The sequence below is a fragment of the Bombina bombina genome, chromosome 4 (genome assembly GCF_027579735.1).
Source record: "Bombina bombina isolate aBomBom1 chromosome 4, aBomBom1.pri, whole genome shotgun sequence".
Taxonomy (NCBI): Eukaryota; Metazoa; Chordata; class Amphibia; order Anura; family Bombinatoridae; genus Bombina; species Bombina bombina.
The window spans coordinates 947,343,615-947,364,390 of record NC_069502.1 but is presented as its reverse complement, the minus strand read 5'-3'; positions in this window follow the sequence as shown (position 1 = coordinate 947,364,390).

Below are 20,776 nucleotides of genomic sequence, written 5' to 3'. Positions count from 1 at the left end.
AGTTTTTCCTATTTCCTCTGCCTAAAATCATCAAATCGCAAGTATCAAAATAATTCCATTATGTTACCTGGACACTGCTACTTAACAAACTCTGAACTTTATTATAAATCAAGCATACTTTTGGTTATCATCACTCTCTAATTATAACAACAGCATCTTACTCAGAACTTTATAACTATTCTCTGCAACAAGTTGTCATAGCTGAAATATCCCTCTACAAATATGTTAACATATTCAGAACTCTGCATCTATGTGTTCAGTTAAAAGCTTTCATGTGATTTTCCAATATATGCGCAAACAGTAATTGATGCTTTAAACTTGCAACTTGACTATCACCTGTGCTGCTTTGATTATTACTGACATTATCATACAGCTCTATATATTATGTACTGTGAACCTGCAAAAAAACTTAGTTTGCATATATATGCACAAATGTAATTAATGCATAAAACTTGCAACTTGTCTATCACCTGTGCTGCTTTGTTTAATTCTGACTTACAGCTCTATATAATATTATGTACTGTGAACCTGCAACAAACCTTAGTTTGCATCAAGTGTCAATCTTTTACCAGTTTACTCTGAAGCCTGAACATTCCACGTTGCTATATTTTTCTCTCATTGAATCCTGCAGCTACTCCTACTTAACTAACTATAAGTCACAGTGAAGTCAGAATATATTGTATACAAATGTTGCACTCTCCATTTATTCTACAATAACTTCTAGCAACTATGAATCACATAATATCATCTATCCACGTCCAGGATACTCTTCCCCGGGTCAGGGGTCGGTGTCTTCAAATTCTTACCACTGCCCTGAGGGTCTGTGTCCTGAGCGCATGTACACCGGAACATGACAGAAAGTTAATGCCTAAAAAAGGGATCCGCAGTGGTAGTGGATGCACCAACCCTCAAAGGAAAATAAAAAATTACAACCTATCTCAGACCCAAGCTATCCCTAAAGGAAAAAAACAGAAGATTTTCATACTTTTAAAAATTTAAAGACACAGTACTCCCATTCTAGACTATCCTCTACTCATGTTCATGGTTACCATTTTGGTGAAACTGATCCTGAATCTGACTATGAAAATTAAGAGGATGTATCCATAGATTCAGCAGAAAAATTCAGATCTTTAAAGATTTAAAGAGACAGAACCACTTTTCTTGAATTTCATCTACTCATGTCCGTGACTTCCATTTTGGTGAAACTGATTCTGAGTCTGACTATGTAAATGAAGAGGATGTATTCATAGATTCAGCAGAAAAAAAATCAGACCTTTAAAGATTTAAAGAGACAGGACTACTGTTCCAGAATACCATTTACTCTTCCTGTTTGTGATTCCCATCCTGGTGATACTGACTCTGAGTTTGAATATGTCAACAAGGAGGATGACTTCACAGATCCAGCTGAACCGGCACTAGACCGGTATGAGCGCAACTTTAACTCGCCACAAACTCAGACAAAACCTCAACCTATTGGCTATAATGACATCCTTGGTAGCTATATTTACAATATAGATGATACAGACAGCTCCCATCATGAAACCTCTCATGGAAATACTGATCTTCCTATTTCTGATATTCCCATGGATTCTGTAGATTGGACAGATTCAGAGCTGGAAGAAGAGACATCTGGTTTACAGACTGCTGTTTAGAGAAATGGTCCCCTCAACTACTATGATGATTTATTACTTCAGAATTATGCATCCAGTGATTAAGTGGATTTCTGTTCTCAATCTGATATAAGGTACTCTAGGCCACAGTGGCACCACCCTAAGAAGCCTCATATTGTGAAGAAATATCAGTCATCTAAGCTCTCTAAAAAAAAGAAGAAAAAGAAAATCTTTCTTCCTATAGAAAATCAGAAGCGTAAAGAGGAAACTCAGCCTGAATCTCCTGTTTCATTTTCTGCTGTGCCAGATCCTCTATTGTCTCATGACACACTCCACACCAAGCTGGATGTTGTCTCTAGTCGCCATCAGTCTGTTTTTGAAGCACTTAATGGTTAATCTACCAACATATTCAAGCTTCAGTTTTTCCTATTTCCTGTGCCTAAAATCATCAAATCGCAAGTATCCAAATAATTCCATTATGTTACCTGGACACTGCTACTTAACAAACTCTGAACTTTATTATAAATGAAGCATACTTTTGGTTACCATCACTCTCTAATTATAATAACAGCATCTTACTCAGAACTTTATAACTATTCTCTGCAACAAGTTGTCATAGCTGAAATATCCCTCTACAAATATGTTAACATATTCAGAACTCTGCATCTATGTGTTCAGTTAAAAGCTTTCATTTGATTTTCCAATATATGCGCAAACAGTAATTGATGCTTTAAACTTGCAACTTGACTATCACCTGTGCTGCTCTGATTATTACTAACATACAGCTCTATATAATATTATGTACTGTGAACCTGCAACAAACCTTAGTTTGCATATATATGCACAAATGTAATTAATGCCTAAAACTTGCATCTTGTCTATCACCTGTGCTGCTCTGTTTAATTCTGACATACAGCTCTATATAATATTATGTACTGTGAACCTGCAACAAACCTTAGTTTGCATCTAGGTGTCAATCTTTTACCAGTTTACTCTGAAGCCTGAACATTACACATTGCTATATTCTTCTCTCATTGAATCCTGCAGCTACTCCTATTAACTAACTATAAGTTACAGTGAAGTCAGAATATATTGTATACAAATGTTGGACTCTCCATTTATTCTACAATAACTTCTAGCAACTATGAATCACAGAATATCATCTATCCACGTCCAGGATACTCTTCCCCTGGTCAGGGGTCGGTGTCTTCAAATCCCTACCACTGCCCTGAGGGTCTGTGTCCTGAGCGCATGTACACCGGAACATGACAGCGCCCCTCCCTTCTTCTACCCATTTCAGATTCTACTAAGACCTCCCTGAGGATACTTGGTACATTGTTTCTGGAGAAAGGCTTCAAGAGAAACTGTTTCCCCCTTATCAATATAAAGAGTGACTCTTTTGTGGTACTATTTACCATGTTTTTAGAGAAGAGGACAGTGTTTGCCTATAACTATTATTTGTCCAATAATTTGGTCACTTATATTATCTATCTGTTACTAATACACAGGTGTAAGTCTAATAGGTCACACTGAATTAATTGTGTAGTAACTGATAACCATATTACAAGCGCTGATATTTTCTGTGTTCTATATATATAATATATATATATATATATATATATATATATATATATACAGGGCTTTTTTTGAGGGGGTACTCATCGGTACTGAGTACCCCCACCTCTTCCAACTCCTAAGAGGTAATATTTGTAATCATCATGAATATACACTAGTTTTCACAAGAGGGGGCTGCAAAATACATCAAACATTGTAAATAATCTTGTCCCTTTGCTTTTCTCAAAGTTACTAAGCACAATATATCAATCAAAAATCAAGGAGTACCAGCTGTCAGGGTTATTTCCCTGCTTTGTTTGCCACATGCTGCTGGCAGCCATTTTACTCACCTCTCTTGCGGACTCTGGTGCATACTGTGTGATGCTGCTCATTTCCTGCACTTCCCTTTATGGCCAGACTGGTGTACATCATCTGTGTGAGACAGGATGCAGTCTCAGAATTGTGATGTCATCACTTATTATTTAAAGGGCCTCTGTTCAGTATGCTTTGCCCTTGCGTTGTCTCAGACCTGTTTGTGAGAGCTCCTGTGAATTACCTGGCTGTCTGACGTCCCTCCTGGTTCCTGATCCGTGGCTTGTTCCTGACTCGGCTGTTCTTCTTGTTCCTGATTCCGGCTTGTCTGACTACTCGATTTGGCTCCTGGCTCGGCTCGTCTGACTATTCGCTTTGGTTTCTGACTCGTCTCGTCTGACTACCAGCTCTGGTTTTGATTCCTGGCTTGTTATTTGACTTGTGTACTTTTTATTATTTTTTGCTATTAATAAAGGTGTGATTATTTTTGCACTTCTCATCTCAGTCTGATTCCTGGCACCCTGACATTACGCAAGGGCCATGAATCCTGATGGTGCTAATAATCTACCTTTACCTGTCATAATTTCCAGGCTGGATGAACAGGATCACCGCTTGGATCAATTTGCACTAGCCCTGCAAACCCTGCTGACTCGCACTGCACATTTGGACCAAAGTGTCCCGCCATTTATGGCTGCTCCTGTTTCCACTGCCGCACCTAGTCCTAACAGGAACATGTCCAGTTCTGCACCTCTACCTCAGTGATATGGAGGCGATCCTAATCAGTGCAGAGGGTTTTTGAACCAGGTGGGCATTTACTTTGAGAAGTTACCTCAGGCGTTTCCCTCTGACAGAGCTAAGGTGGGATTTCTCATCTCGTTACTCTCTGACACAGCTCTTGCCTGGGCTAATCCCTTGTGGAAGACTAATAAACCTGTGATTTCAAATTACCCTGAATTTTTGGCCTCCTTTCGAATTGTATTTGATGTTCCAACTCGCTCCTCCTCTGCTGCTAATGTCCATTCAGCAAGGTACAAGATCTGTTGCTCAGTATGCCATTGAGTTCCGTACGCTTGCCACAGAGGTAGATTGGAACAATGAAGCCCTTGTTGCCGCCTTCTTTCATGGGCTCTCTGATGCGATTAAAGATGAAGTTGCTGCCAGAGATTTACCAGAAGATCTCGAGGCATTAGTATCTTTTTTGATCCTAATTAACATCAGACTAAGTGAGAGACCCTCTTTCAAGGAGCGCTTGTGGAAGCCTCCAGTTCCGTTGTCTCCTATGTGCTTGTTCCCACCCATGCCTCCCTCTCCTTTTATGCCTCCTGGCCCCAAGTCACCAGGTACTGCTGAGCCGATGCAGTTGGGATTCACGCATCTCGTCGCGGTGGAGAGGGCCTTTAGGAGGAGGGAGGGGCTCTGCCTCTATTGTGGGTTACAGGGTCACCTTTTGAAGTCCTGTCCTACATGACTGGGAAACGCTCACACCTAAGGTCCTGTCGGGGGCAGACCTTGGATGGTTTATCCTCGTCCCAGGAACCACTAAAGGAGAAACCTTTGGTCACAATTGTCCTTTCCTGGGTGGACTCCTCTATAGTCACCCAGGTTCTTGTTGACTCCGGTGCTGTGGGTTATTTCATTGACAGTGCTTTTGTATCAAAGCACTCCTTTCCTGTTTTGCCTAGGTCCGTTCAGCTTGCTATTGAGGCCATTGATGGCAGGCCCCTTCAGCCCGCGCTCGTTACTCATGAAACTGCTTCATTATCCATGGCTGTTGGGGCTCTCCATTTTAAAACCCTCCAGTTCCAGGTGATAAACTCTCTGCATTTTCAGGTTGTTCTGGGTTATCCCTGGCTCCAAAAGCACAATCCCAGTCTCAACTGGCGCAGGTCCAAAATGTTGTCGTGGTCTCCGCAATGTATTTCAACTTGTCTTTGGAAACCAGTTAAAGTCTTGTGCACTTCTTCGGTATCTCAATTGCCAGAGGAGTACCGAGAGTTCCTAGACATTTTTGACAAGGTGCGTGCCGGTACGTTGCCTCCTCAACGATCTTATGATTGTGCCATAGACCTGCAACCCGGAGCCATTCCTCCTCGGGGCCGGGTTTACCCTCTGTCTGTTGCGGAGAATTGTGCTATGGAGGAGTATGTTGCTGATGCTCTGTCGCGGGGGATCATTCGCAAATCCTGCTCTCCTGCAGGGGCTGGCTTCTTCTTTGTGAAGAAAAAGGGTGGCGAGTTAAGACCATGCATCGATTATAGGGGTCTTAATCATCTTACCTTAAGAATGCTTACCCTATGCCGCTCATTACGGAACTCTTTGACCACCTCAAGGGAGCTACGGTCTTTACTAAACTTGATTTGAGAGGAATGTACAATCTCGTTAGGATCAAGGAGAGCCACGAATGGAAAACAGCATTTAACACCAGGAGCGGGCATTATGAGTATCTTGTAATGTCCTTTGGTCTATGTAATGCTCCTGCTGTTTTCCAGGAATTTATTAATGATGTCCTATGAGATATGTTGCAACAATGTGTTGTGGTGTACTTAGACGACATCCTCATACACTTGCCCACACTTGAGGCTCATCGTACTGATGTTACACGGGTTCTTCAGAGACTACGTGAGAACGGCCTGTTTTGTAAACTCGAGAAATGTAAGTTCCATCAGACTCAAGTTACCTTCCTACGTTATGTTATCTCTGTTGCAGGGTTCTCCATGGATCCTGACAAGTTATCTGCAGTTCTGCAGTGGCCTCGCCTAGTTAGTCTTCTGTCTATTCAGCGTTTTTTGGGGTTCGCCAATTACTATAGAAAGTTTATTAAAAACTTTTCTTCCTTGGTCAAACCTATCACAGACATGACCCGTAAAGAGAATGATCCACTCCATTGATCACCTACTGCCATTAAGGCCTTTGATAGTCTTAATACTGCCTTTGCTGCCGCTCCAGTTCTGGCTCATCCTAACCCTGTCCTGCCTTTCGTTCTTGAGGTCAATGCGTCTGAGACTGGAGTAGGTGCTCTCTTGTCTCAATGTCATATGCCTGATGGTTACTTGCAACCATGTGGTTTCTTCTCTAAGAAATTGTCTCCAGCGGAGAGCAATTATGAAATTGGCAACAGGGAATTACTGGCCATAATTTTGGCACTCAAGGAATGGAGGCATCTTCTCGAGGGTACTAGCGTGCCAGTGCTCATTCTTACTGACCACAAGAATTTAACTTATCTATCTGAAGCAAAACGTTTGTCGCCCCAACAGGCCAGATGGGCGCTATTTTTGTCTCAGTTTAATTATGTGGTCTCCTACCTGCCTGGTAGTAAGAATGTTAGGGCTGATGCCCTATCTTAACAATTTTCGCCTCTGTCCAAGGAGGAGTCTGTACCTACTCCAGTTATACCTCTTGACCATATTTTGGCTAACATACGTACTAATTTGACTTCTCCCTTGGGTGAGGAGATCCTGGCTGCACAAACCAATGCACCTCCTGAGAAACCTAGTGGTAAGTGTTTTGTTCCTAAGAATCTTCGAACTAAACATTTGCACACTTGCCACTATCCTAAAGCTGCAGGTCACCCAGACAAGAAACAAATGATTTTGTCTGTCACTAGACAATTCTGGTGGCCAGGTCTTCGTTCTGATGTTGCTGTTTATGTTGCCTCCTGCTCAGTTTGTGCACAGAATAAGACTCCTCGACTTCTTCCTGTGGTTCCTCTTCAACCTATTACTAATCGTGAGCATCCTTGGACACATCTTTCCATGGACTTCATTGTCGAGCTCCCTGTTTCCAATGGCAATGCTGTTATCCTTATGGTGGTTGACCGTTTTTCTAAAATGTCACATTGCATTCCCTTGAAGAAGTTGCCTACCGCTCAGGAGCTTGCTTCAATTTTTGCCTGGGAGGTCTTCCGTTTACATGGGTTACCCAAGGAGATAGTGTTGGACCGGGGTAGCCAGTTTGTCTCCAGATTTTGGCATTCCTTTTGTGCTCAAATGGGGATCCAGCTTTCCTTCTCCTCGGCATATCACCCTCAATCCAATGGGGCTGCGGAACTGTCTAATCAAGCTCTGGAACAGTTCCTCCATTGCTGTGTCTCAGATCACCACAATAATTGTTCTAAACTGTTACCTTGGGCAGAGTTTGCTCGTAATAGTGCTATTAATGTTTCCTCCAAGTTATCCCCGTTCATGGCGAATTATGGGTTTCAACCATCCTTGTTGCCCGATTCATTCATGTCTCAGGGCATTCTGGCTTTGGAGGAGCATCTCTGGCAACTCTGTTCCATGTGGGTGCAGATTCAGGATTGCCTTCATCGTTCTATGCAGCGCCAAAAGTTCCAGGCTGATTGTAGGCGTCTGCCCACGCCTTCCTACCAGGTTGGTAAGAGAGTTTGGCTGTCCTCCCACAACTTGAACCTTTGTGTGCCTTCCAATCAACTGGCTCCCCATTATGTTGGTCCTTTTCGAATATTCCGATGGGTCTATCCTGTGGCCTACGCTCTTGACCTTCCTCCTGCAATGCGCATATCCAATGTTTTTCATGTCTCCCTCTTGAAACAATTGGTTTGTAATCGGTTTACCACTGTGTTGCCTCGTCCCCATCCTATCTTTTTTGACAACCATGAGGAGTATGAGGTCAGCAGCATTATTGACTCTCATATGTCCAGGGGCCGTGCACAGTATTTGGTTCACTGGAGGGGCTACGGTCCGGAGGAGCGTTCATGGATTCCCTCCTCTGCCCTCCTCCGTGCCTTCCATGCCCATTTCCCCAATAAGCCTTTTGTCCTCCTGCGGGGGAGGGGTCGTTGAGGGGAGGGTACTGTCAGGGTTTTTTCCTTGCTTTGTTTGCCATGTGCTGCTGGCAGCCATTTTACTCACCTCTCTTGCTGACTCTGGTGCATACTGTGGGATGCTTCTCATTTCCTGCACTTCCTTTTATGGCCAGACTGGTGTACATCATCCGTGTGAAACAGGATGCAGTCTCAGAATTGTGATGTCATCACTTATTATTTAAAGGGCCTCTGTTCAGTATGCTTTGCCCTTGCATTGTCTCAGACCTGTTTGTGAGAGCTCCTGTGTATTACATGGATGTCTGACGTCCCTCCTGGTTTCTGATCCCTGGCTTGTTCCTGACTCTGCTGTTCTCCTTGTTCCTGATTCCGGCTTGTCGGACTATTCGCTTTGGCTCCTGACTCGGCTCGTCTGACTATTCACTTTGGCTTCTGACTTGGATCGTCTGACTACCAGCTCTGGTTTCGATTCCTGGCTTGTTATTTGACTTGTGGACTTTTTATTATTTTTTGCTATTAATAAAGGTGTGATTTTTTTGCACTTCTTGTCTCAGTCTGATTCCTGGCACCCTGACATCTGCACCTTTTTTTTTTTAGTACCAGCACCTTTTCTATTACAAAAAATAGCACTATATATATATATATATATATATATATATATATATATATATATTTATATATACAGTCCAGGTGTGTGAATTTTCACCATCCATCCACAACTGCCAGGGTGCTATAGAACTTATATTGAAATAAGCATTCACTGGACTTCAGCCAACTGTGACAACAAATGTGTTCTGTATTGTGACGTTTCGGGACACAAACAGTCCCTTCCTCTGACAGAGGTCCAGTGAGTGCTGTTAAGGTATCTGTAAGTATTATTAAATAATATACACACACATATATATATATATATATATATATATATATATATATATATATATATATATATATATATATATATATATATTATTTAATAAATATATGGTTGTGTACACCCAATGATTCATTTTTATTTGTGAAACTTTTTTTGAAACAAACCCTCTTCTCCTGGCTCTGAAACATTTGGTCATTAAGTCAGGCAATTTGTTCCAGAGAGTCATCTATATTTTGTGTATTGCAAATCTTAGATCAGACATGAAGATTCCCTTTCCTGATTAACAGGACATCTGAGAACAGAGATTGTCACATGGATGACCCCATGCAGTGATATACAAACACAATTCGAAGAACCAGTTTCGAAGAACCAGTTCTTAGCTGAACAAACATTTTCAAAGGAAATAGTCTTATGCATATAGGTACTAAATTGATACCTGCTGTGGGTTGAATCCACGAATTCTAGATGGCATGTCTAAATAAAAAATGGCTAAACAGAGACAAATGTAGCATTGCAACTAAAATTCATTTTAAAATACAGCCTATATAATTTTAAAAACTGTATTCAATATCTACATAGGGATCTGGGGAAATGCAATTCAGATTGTAATAAATTAAATGAATAACTGCATTAGTATATATAAAATGCTTAAGTTATTTCAAAGTAAATACAGTTTCTCTATGTTCCAGTAAGCTAATGAAAAATGACAAGAAGAACATTAATTAATATAAGATTGTCTATTTGTATAACATTAAAAATAAACATATGTATATATATTCAGACAACATATTAAATATGAATATAAAAATCTGGGAGATTATCTAGGCCTAGAAAGTTGAAAACCTGAAAGTTAAGATTCCAGCATGTCTTAACCTATGTATTTTTGGAAGCATAGAATGTTTTAAGGATTTAAAATGAACATTTTTAACAACATCATTTCTTTCATTTCAGACATCTAAAGGACAAATTAGGATACATATGCTGAGTTAATAAATAACAATACAGTCAATTTAAGATGTCCATTGAATGAACATGAATCTGTGTATTCAAAAATTGTTGGGAATGTGAAATATGCTGTGTTTGTATGAATATATATCAGGATTTTAAATACTATAATTCTGGGGGAGAGCAAATAATAGACAGTCTAATTGTTTATAATATGATGCTAGAAATAATACTGATGTTTCATATCAAAATAATCAGGAAAAATGACAAAATATAATCCATGTATATTAAAATATGACCAGATAGATTTATTAATATAAAGAAATAGTGTATTTGATAGACATTTTATAAAATTGGATAATTTAACTAACAATATTTGAATGAAACTGTCGTCTCTGTCTGCTGCCCCCGATGGCCTAAATCCAGAATTACAACCAAAAGACATTTGGCTGTTAAAATGACATTCCCAGTAGCCAATCAGAGACAAGCTCCGTGGGGCGTAACCAAAATCGTTTCACCAATGATTAAGATATATAAGCTGAATGCAAGAGGAGAGAAGGCTGCTGACTTTTTGCTAAGGTGTGACTGGATAACACAGTTGCTATAAGCAAGATTGGGCTACCTTCTTATTATCCATATTGTAAATACCCTTATTTTCATATGAGGTGAAACAAGGAATATTGGAAGCTGAATACCGATCTGGCTATTTTTGGTGAGGTATACGCGATTGATAAATATATATATATATATATATATATATATATATATATATATAATATTTAAATCAAAGGTATTTGGTAACCATAACTAATTGCAGTTTTTAGATTTAAAAGGGCATTTTATATTGTAGCTTACATTCATAGTCCTGTATAGTTTTAAGCTTGCCTTTTGTATGCTAAGTAATTTATCTTTGCAAATATATAAATATATTTTAGAATTTGTCTTATTTGTAGATAATTAAGAATTCATTTCAGCTTAGATAAATTGGCATATAAACTGGCTGTTTACATTTGGAATATATATAACTTTTGGTTTTAATTAGAATTGTATAGAATCATTTTGTGGGTTAAATAACTTAATTGTACCAGTCTGAATGTTAGTGGCTCATATATTGGTATCTCTTTGTGATATTTAAATGCAAATCGGATTTGAAAATCAATTGCGAATAAGGCTAATAAATAAGGTAACTTTTATGATCTTTGCATAGCATATTATAATAGTTTAAACATGTATAGTTTGATTAATATCTGGTTTTCTATAAATATAATTCAATGTGTCTATAAATTTTAACTAATACAAAGAATTTAGGAATTTACATTAATTTTATTGTTTTGTATATGCATTTTATTAGGGGTTTATTTTAAAGAATAATTATTAAACCTGCCATATACTGACAGTGCTTATTTCAATATAATGTGTGTGTATATATATATATATATATATATATATTTCTTTCATGTAATTGGCAAGAGTCCATGAGCTAGGGACGTATGGGATATACAATCCTACCAGGAGGGGCAAAGTTTCTCAAACCTCAAAATGCCTATAAATATACCCCTTACCACACCCACAATTCAGTTTTACAAACTTTGCCTCCTATGGAGGTGGTGAAGTTTGTGCTAAGATTTCTACATTGACATGCGCTTCTCAGCATTTTGAAGCCCGATTCCTCTCAGAGTACAGCGAATGTCAGAGGGACGTGGAGAGTATTACCTATTGAATGCAGTGATTTTCCTAACGGGGGTCTATTTCATAGGTTCTCTGTTATCGGTCGTAGAGATTCATCTCCTACCTCCCTTTTCAGATCGACGATAAACTCTCATATACCATTACCTCTATTGATAACTGTTTCAGTATTGGTTTGGCTATCTGCTATATGTGGATGGGTGTCTTTGGTAAGTATGTTTTTATTTTTTAAGACACCTCAGCTATGGTTTGGCACTTTATGCATTTATATAAAGTTCTAAATATATGTATTGTACTTATATTTGCCATGCGTCAGGTTCATGTATTTCCTTTTGCAGATTGTCAGTTTCATATTTGGGAAAGTTATATTTCATGCCACTGTTTCGCTGCCTAATGTGATCATATAAAAAAAAAGGTAAAATTTTTCACAAACTTTATGTTTCTCACTGAAATTATTTACATACTGCTTGTGCAGTTATAACACAAATGGATTTAAAAACTTCTCTGGGGTCCCCTTTGTTCAGAATAGCATTACTTTTTGGTAATTAGAAGGCCGCTAATTGCAGCTGTGCACCATATTTCTGAAATTCCTGGCAGTGAATAGGTTAATTAGTTAGCTGGGAAGGGTTATAGTATTCTACTGTAAGGATTACCCTCCCCCGACCCCTCCAAAACAGCTCTCCCCCCCACAACCCATACTACTCACCACCATCTTAGTTACTGGCAAACAGTCAGCCAGTACCACTTAGTTTGAATTTCACGAGTAGTAGTTTTTTTTTGTTTGTTTTTACAAATTTCAAAGTTAGTTAGTTACATTTTCTTTCCCACTACATCATGTGATAGCCATCAGGCAATTTCAAAATGTTTATACCTATTTTCTGTGAATCTTGCACATGCTCAGTAGGAACCGGTGCCTCAGAAAGTGTGCATATACAAAACTTGTTCCTATGGATGTGAATTGAAAAATGGTTTACAATTGTGTGCTCTATCTGAATAATGAAAGTTAAATTATAGGAGCCAGTCAATTTTTGGTTCAGAAACCTGGGTAGTGCTTGCTGATTGGTGGCTACATTTAGTAACCTATGTGCTTTTCAATTTTGATTGGAATGTCCCTTTAATGTAAAAGATTCTTGTTGTAATGAATTAGAAAGCCAAGAAAGCCAAAAATCACACTGCCTGAATATGAAGTTTTTACATGGTAATGTACTACTGAGAACTAGCTAGACACATTGGGCAAGCCAATGACAAGAGGCATATATATGCAGCTACCAATCAGCAGCTAGTTCCCAGTAGTGCATTGCTGCTTCTTAATCTACCTAGGCATGCTTTTCAACAAAGGAAAAAGAAAGAATTAAGCACATTAGATAAGATAAGTAAATTAGAAACTAGTATAACATTGTATGCACTGTCTGAATTATGAAAGAAAAAGGTTGGGTTTTATGTTCTTTTAAATGTTATAATTTTCCTTTCTCATTTACTTTGCTGAAACTAAGCAACTATTGAATTGGTACTGAATACAATGTGCAAAGTAATGCGTTTACTGCTACCAAAAAAACATTGGCATCTCCAAGGCGTCGGGCACTGCTCACCCAACATAATGGCTGGCTCCCGCCAAACTGTGATCATCACTCGATTTTCCTGCCATCTCTCTGTACATGGTTCCTCCATCTCCTTCTGGCACCGCCCACAGGCTGCCCAACCACATCCACACAACACCCAGTCCCACCCATGGACCAATGGAGCCTCTCCATAAATAGCCCAGCCCCACCCACAAACTTCCTGATCCCGCCCACAAAACACAGGTGTCCTTCTGGGAAGCCCCACCCCAATAATTAAGTCCTGGAGATGCCACTGTATGAAAATATTTGTTCTTCAATGTTTATGATTTTTTGCATAAAGAAAAACAGATGTAACCTGTCCTATAGCTCCATTATATTATGATGTTATAACAAAGACACTACTCTCTTGCTAAGCGGTTGTTGTTTTTTATGTTTTTTTTAAACCCCCAAAATTATTTCTTGATTCAGATACAGCATACAATTTTAAACAACTTACCAGTTTACTTCTATTATCTAATTTGATGTGTTCTTTTGGTATCCTTTGTTGAAAAGGATACCTAGGTAGGCTCAGGAGCTGTGAAATAGATGCTGATTGGTGGCTGCACAAATACATGTTTCTTGTCATTGGTTAACCAATGTGTTCAGCTAGCTCCCAATAGTGCATTACTGCACATTCAATAAAGTGTACCAAAATAATAAAGCAAAATTAAAGGGACATGAAACCCAAATTTGAAACAACTTTCCAATTTACATCTATTATTTAATTTGCTTCTTTTTCTTGTTATCCTTTGCTGAAAGGTTTATCTAGGAAAGCTCAGGAGCAGCAGAGAACCTAGGTTTTAGCTGCTGATTGGTGGCTGCATATAAATACAGATTGTTGTTGGCTCACCCATGTGTTCAATTAGAAACCAGTAATGCATTGCTGCTCATTCAACAAAGCATACCAAGAGAACAAAGAACAAATTATAATAGGTGTAAATTAGAAAGTTGCTTAAAATTGCATGCTCTATCTGAATCCTTAAAAAATGGGTTTCATATCCCTTTAATAATAGAAGTAAATTGGAAAGTTGTTAAAATGGAATGCTCAATCTGAATCATGAAAGTATTTCTTTTGGGTTTCATGTCCTTTTTGAGCAATAAATTAATTGCAAAACAAATGTTTTAAAATAATGTAACACTGTCATTTAGTTAGCACAATTTACAAGGGCTTGCAAATAACAAAAGCTGGTGTGATACATTACATGACTTATTATAGTTTAAAGGGACATGAAACCCACATTTTTTCTTTCATGATTTAGAAAGACCATGCAGTTTCAGCTTTCTAATTTACTTTATCTAATTTATTTCATTCTCTTGATACCCTTTGCTGAAAAGCATATTTAGATATGCTCAGTAGCTGCTGATTGGTAGCTGCACATTGATGCTTTGTGTGATTGGCTCACCCATATGCATTGCTATTTCTTCAACAAAGGATATCTAGAGAATAAAGCAAATTAGATAATAGAAGTAAATTGGAATTTTATTTAAAATTGTAATCTCTACCTGAATCATGAAAGAAAATGTTTGGGTTTAGTGTCCCTTTAAGCACAAAACAGAGCTGGAAAATTTAGCGCTTTTGCTGACCTAAAGTTAAAGTATAAATGCTTGAAAATATGCAAAACAAATACATGTAAAATATATAAAAATAAAGTATTTCACTCATATTTGTACATATTAAATGTAAAATAATGGTTTATTATTGAAAAAAAAAAATATTTTAAAGGGATAGTCAACACTAGTCTTTTTTTTTTTTTTTTTTTTTTTAAAGATTTTTATTGAGGATTTGCAGATACATAACAATAAATAAAAGTTCAGTAGTATATGTACATTAGGTACAATAATATTTGGTTAGCTTTTACCTTCTGGAAGAAAGTATTGAATTACTATGTATATAACAAAATATAATTAGAAAAGCAATACAGAGCAGTTGTACAAAACACTGAATATAGCTATTAGAACCTCATTTTCTATTTTTGTAAGAAAGGAATGCGCCTCTAAATGATCAGCAGGCCACTCATGGGCCTATGTAGTTTAAATGACTAGAAAGAGGAGCTCTAATGTTGCTTACGGTCACTTTTGGACCTTGAAATGTAGTTAATAAATAATAGTTTCTTCTTCTAGAAACATATGTAATATTGTCAGCAACAAATCTTCCAAATCTAGAGAAAAACAATTGAACACACAACTGCTGTCGAAGGGGGGTGGGGAAGCAGGGGAGGATTTAACAGAGTGAGGTTAAAAGGAACAGGAAAAAATAGAAAATAGAAACTCAAGATCAGGTTGGTATGGAAATAATATCACAGTTGAACCTATAAGGCACAAGAGCTTATGCTGTATCTCCCCCCAGGGAGTTTTTGTCCCCACTGGACACAGACGGGAAAGGGATATTGTATATGACCCGCTCCCATATGCAGAGCGGGAAAGGGTGAAGGGAGATACAGTCAGTGGAAAACTAGTGTAGGAGCTAACAACCCTATAAACCAGAAGAAAATATACTAAGTGAGTACCTATGCGTTATTGGGTGACCATAGGGCTAAACCTTAATTATATAGAAGGGCAGTTGCCACTGTCTGTAAATGGACATTTAAATGGAGTTAAGCAGGGGCTTAGAGGCCAGGTGAGAGGAAAATATAAAATGATGCCGAGACCTAACTTCCCCTCCTCTTGTCATAATGGAAAACTAGGCTATATTAAACATAAGGCCCTTGTAGTACATAAGCTAATGAGATAAACAGTAGCCAATAGTATGAGGATGAATAGAACCTAGCACCTCCCTAGGGAGACATACCGGTAAATATAGGAAGGTTATGGATAGTAAAATCTGCCGTCACAGATATTACATGCATATACTAAAGGCACTTTCCTCAGTAAAGATAAAGGCATAATATATTCAGTACCCTCAGGGAATGGCACACATCCAACTCGTGTTCAAAACTAATTATGTTGCTATAACTAACAGTTCACAGAGCAATAATGGATATTCAACTTGCTTTAAAAATAACAGTTTTATGTAATAATTGGTAGTCACTAGTTCTGTTCAGTGGGGGTTTGGGGTTAGAGAGGGCAGAATAATTTATGATTTGAGGCACTATTTCCATATGAGACTACTGGTGCCTTTTGTGTTCAGATTAACTGTGTAGGGGTACTAGATAATAATGGTGGAATATATCTTGCAGATGGGTTATGTCTAAAACATCTCCAAAATCTCATATCTATGTACCCATTATACCTTTTAGAAAGTTAGAGTAGTACCTAGTAAATATAGGGAGTGGTTCAGGGTTTGGGTGATAGCTTCCATAACAGTAATCTAGGGAGATAAAATGAAACCAAACTAGTCTAACTGAGCATTAGAAAGCTGAGGGCATAATTAGCTGCTTAAGCACCCCTGGGGAATTATACAATATCATGATATTCAACCATATCAGATCAATAAAAAAATAAAAAATTAACATGAACATGACACACAATCCTTGCAGTACAGTGCAGATCAGGACAGTTTGCAAATAAGTGAATTGTTGGCCAGAACAAGTCCCTGGGGGAAGGCGAGGTTTCCAATTGAAATGTCAGACTTTGATAACAGCGTCAATTTTCAGACCATATAAGAAAGTCCTCAGTGTAGCCCTGGTGTGGATGAATCTCTCTCAACCTATTCCCCTCTGTTCAGTGTGGCAAGCTCGTATGGGATTGTGGAGGTTGAGATTAGGCAAATGTCCAACTGAGTGTTTGAATCTCATCTTACCTCCCGCCACCAGACATCTCCCGTTGTCAAAGCCGGAGCAGAGTTCCCGTCTCACCCCATCTCTGGGTGAAGTCAAGACCAAAGACACATGGGCCGGAACGGTCCCCCTCCTCAGGTGCGACCGCTCTAGCCCCGTGAATCCGCCACTGCTCCGATGTCCCCCAGCGGCTGTAGTTTTATTTTCCAGTGCATGATTTTGAAACCGCTCCACGTCTGGAGCTGATGTAGTATTCACCCAGGGCTCCGGTGTAGTTGCGCCTGGTTCACGAGCTGCACCTTGCTCCACAGTGTCCGACATTTCTCCTGGGGCCACTGGACTCTCTATCTGGGATTCTGAGGTAAGCGGAGGCAGTGTTGAAGGGGCAGTTTTGGGAACTTTTGGTCTGCTGGCGTTGGGGATCTCTGTATCGCTAGGTATAGGAGAATCATCCGGTTCCATGTTCAGCTGATGTTCGGGTTCCGCTTTTACCACAACAATGTTTAAGGCATTCAGGAGCAGGTCACACAGGTCCCTCTCCAAGGCCCAGAAATGTTCATCTATGTGTCGGGTCATTTCAGTTTCCCATCTTTTCAGGCCCTCCATTTTCGGCAAATAGTTTAGGCGGAGCGCTGCGGAAGCTCTATGCAGCTGCTTTATTTGAATAGGTGATTCCCTCAGTATTGTGAGGTGGGTTAAGTAGGTAGCTCACTAGTTATAAATGAAGAACTGCGCGCTCAGGCACAGCGAGTTTGGGGACGATGTTAAGGCTTCAGATATAGGAGAAGGCCTCAAGAATAATAGTCCGGTACTGAGGGCTTTCATGCCACGTCAAAATCCAAGACCCTATATATCTTAGTTTAGGACGCCAACAGCTAGCTTTCTGCACTATTTTGAAAAGAATATTTTAACTTCTGAAGCTCAAAATTAATGATTTTTAAAGAGAGCTTGAGGAGCTGAAGCTCAGTGCGACCACTAAGATGGCCGCCGCCCGGAAGTCCCCCAACACTAGTCTTTTTATTTTAAAAGATAGATAATCACTAAATTACCAATTCCCCAGTTTTTCATAACCAACACAGTTATAATTATACATGTTTTACCTCTGTAATTAACTTGTATCTAAGCCTCTGCAGACTGCCCCCTTATTTCAGTTCTTTTTACAGACTTGCATTTTAGCCAATCAGAGCTGTCTCCATGGTAAATTCACGTGCATGAGCTCAATGTTATCTATATGAAACATCTGAACTAATGCCCTCTAGTGGTGAAAAACTATCAAAATGCATTTAGATTAGAGGCGGCCTTCAAGGTCTAAGAAATTAGCATATGAACCTCCTAGGTTTAGCTTTCAACTAAGAATACCAAGAGAACAAATCAAAATTGCTGATAAAAGTAAATTGTAAAGTTGTTTGAAACTACACGCCCTATTTGAAACATGAAAGTTTTTTTTGGACTTGACTATACCTTTAACAGTAATTCAAAGGGATATGGTCTATCATCAGGTGCGGGACTGGGGCGGGCTTAAATGTGTATATAAATGTGTGTATGTATATGTTTGTATGTATGTGTGTGTGTGTACATTTATATGTATGTATTTATCTGAAAAGTAAGTGAACTCCATTATTTGAGTGCCAATATATTACTTTTAACTTGACATCATTCGCCTGTGCAGAGCTAGCAAGGACAGCCCTGTTGTAAATCCCATAAATCTGGAGTGCCACAAAATTGTCACCAGACCGGCTCAATCCTCGTATAAAATCCCATTTCATTTATGTCCATTTAAAATAGAAAATACAAGAAGCACACCAAAAAACAGCACATTAACAGATCATGATACTGCCTTGGCCATCTGACGTGTTTCAGCTATGGGCCGTAATCTTAGTTGTTGAGATCGTTATTTCACTGATCTGGTGACGATTTTGTGGCATAATGAAGAAATAGCATAATGGTGGCCACCCAGCCTAGCAATCATAAGGATAGAGTGTCCCTGTGATCCGATGCCTGTCAGTCGGGGTGCCTCCATTACATAAGATACACTGTGATCAGGGTGTAGCTAATGCTGTTGCTGGAGGCCTGTATGTGAGGCTAGCCAGCAGCAGCATAGTAACTGTCAAAAATGACAGTTACTGACTTGTCCCCATACTTAGTCACTTTGTTCTTACTTAATAGAAATAAAACTCAACACAAGGCTTGAGTTATAAAGGCCACAGCCTCTTTATTGTAAAACATAAAACAGTCAAATAAATTACCTTTATAAATAACTTGTCACTGAAGACAACCAGTCATTAGAAACACCTTAAGGGGAAACCAATTTTACATTAAACTGTTCCTTTAACATTTTTTTCAGACTAAAAAAATAAATAAATGCTGCTCTTTCATATGCATGATAGCATTTTTTTTTAATGTGATGTCCCTTTAAGGCGTCATAAAACCATCTAATGACCAATAATTACCTAACACAATTCATTTAATGATTTATTAGCCTTTATGTGCCAAAATATCTGTACTAAAGGAAAACCCTTACTAAATTAACAATGTCATCGCCAATAACGTCACTACATTAAACACTTACTCATTTGGCACTCACCAACCTATTGGTGCAGCTCCCACTTAAAGATATATTCTCTAACCCAAGGGACACCCAAATCCAAAAATCATTTATGTGTGTAACTACAGGGGTCTCAGAGGTCTCAATTGAGATGGTGCCCTTGAATCTAGGGGCCCCTCTGGGCCCTGCAATCAGTTGTGGAATCACCCTACTTGCATCATGTTTGACCCTCTTGCAAAACAGGGCTCACATTGTGAGGGAAGTATAGGTATTTGTCTTTACAATATAGTGACTGGGTTTCTAAGATGGTCATCATAGTGTTGCTGTACAGTAAAACCTGCCATCATATTTGTAAAGAAAGGCTGTGCACATCCCCTGGCACAGACTTACAGAGGGGAGAGGATGACTCACATTCATAGAGAAGCTAATCTTGCTAATCTTTTGCTTATTGCAAATAGTCAGAAGGGTCTTTGATTAAAAAGGGGCCCCTCCACATCCTTTGCCCTGAGGACCAGCAAGGCCTAGTTACGCCCCACAAACATGCAAAGGGCACTTTACTCAAGAGACTCTCTACTAGCATCATTAACCTGTGCAAGACCCCTATCCAAAAGGGATGACCTACCTTAATGTTTGTTTTAGCATAGTTCAGTAGTTTCTTCATGTTTACTTTAAAGGGACTGCATACTCAAAAATGTTCTTTCCTTTAATGTGTTTCTAATTATCCATTTTACATGCTGGAGTGTATTAACTTGTTTACAATTGCTACTTTACCTTTATTTGGCATTTGAAATAACTGCTTTTGCTGGTTGTAACCACACCTATACTGAATATTTCAATACTTAAGGGACATGATATCCAAATGTTGAAGCATTCGAAAGTGATGCAACATAACTGTAAAAAGCTGACTAGAAAATATCACTTGAACACCTCTATGTAAAAAAGGAAGATATTTACCTCAAAAATATTCACCTCCCATTGTAAAGGAACTTTCAAGGGAATGAGTATTTGGCATGTGCAAGCACAGTAATGTTATTTCCCTATTCAGTTTAAGGAAGCTTAATATGCAATCTCACAATATTTCAGTGAAATCTCATGAGATCACAGCAAACCATAGCATGATCTCACCGCTGCTGATGCTAATTGGCTATTTTAT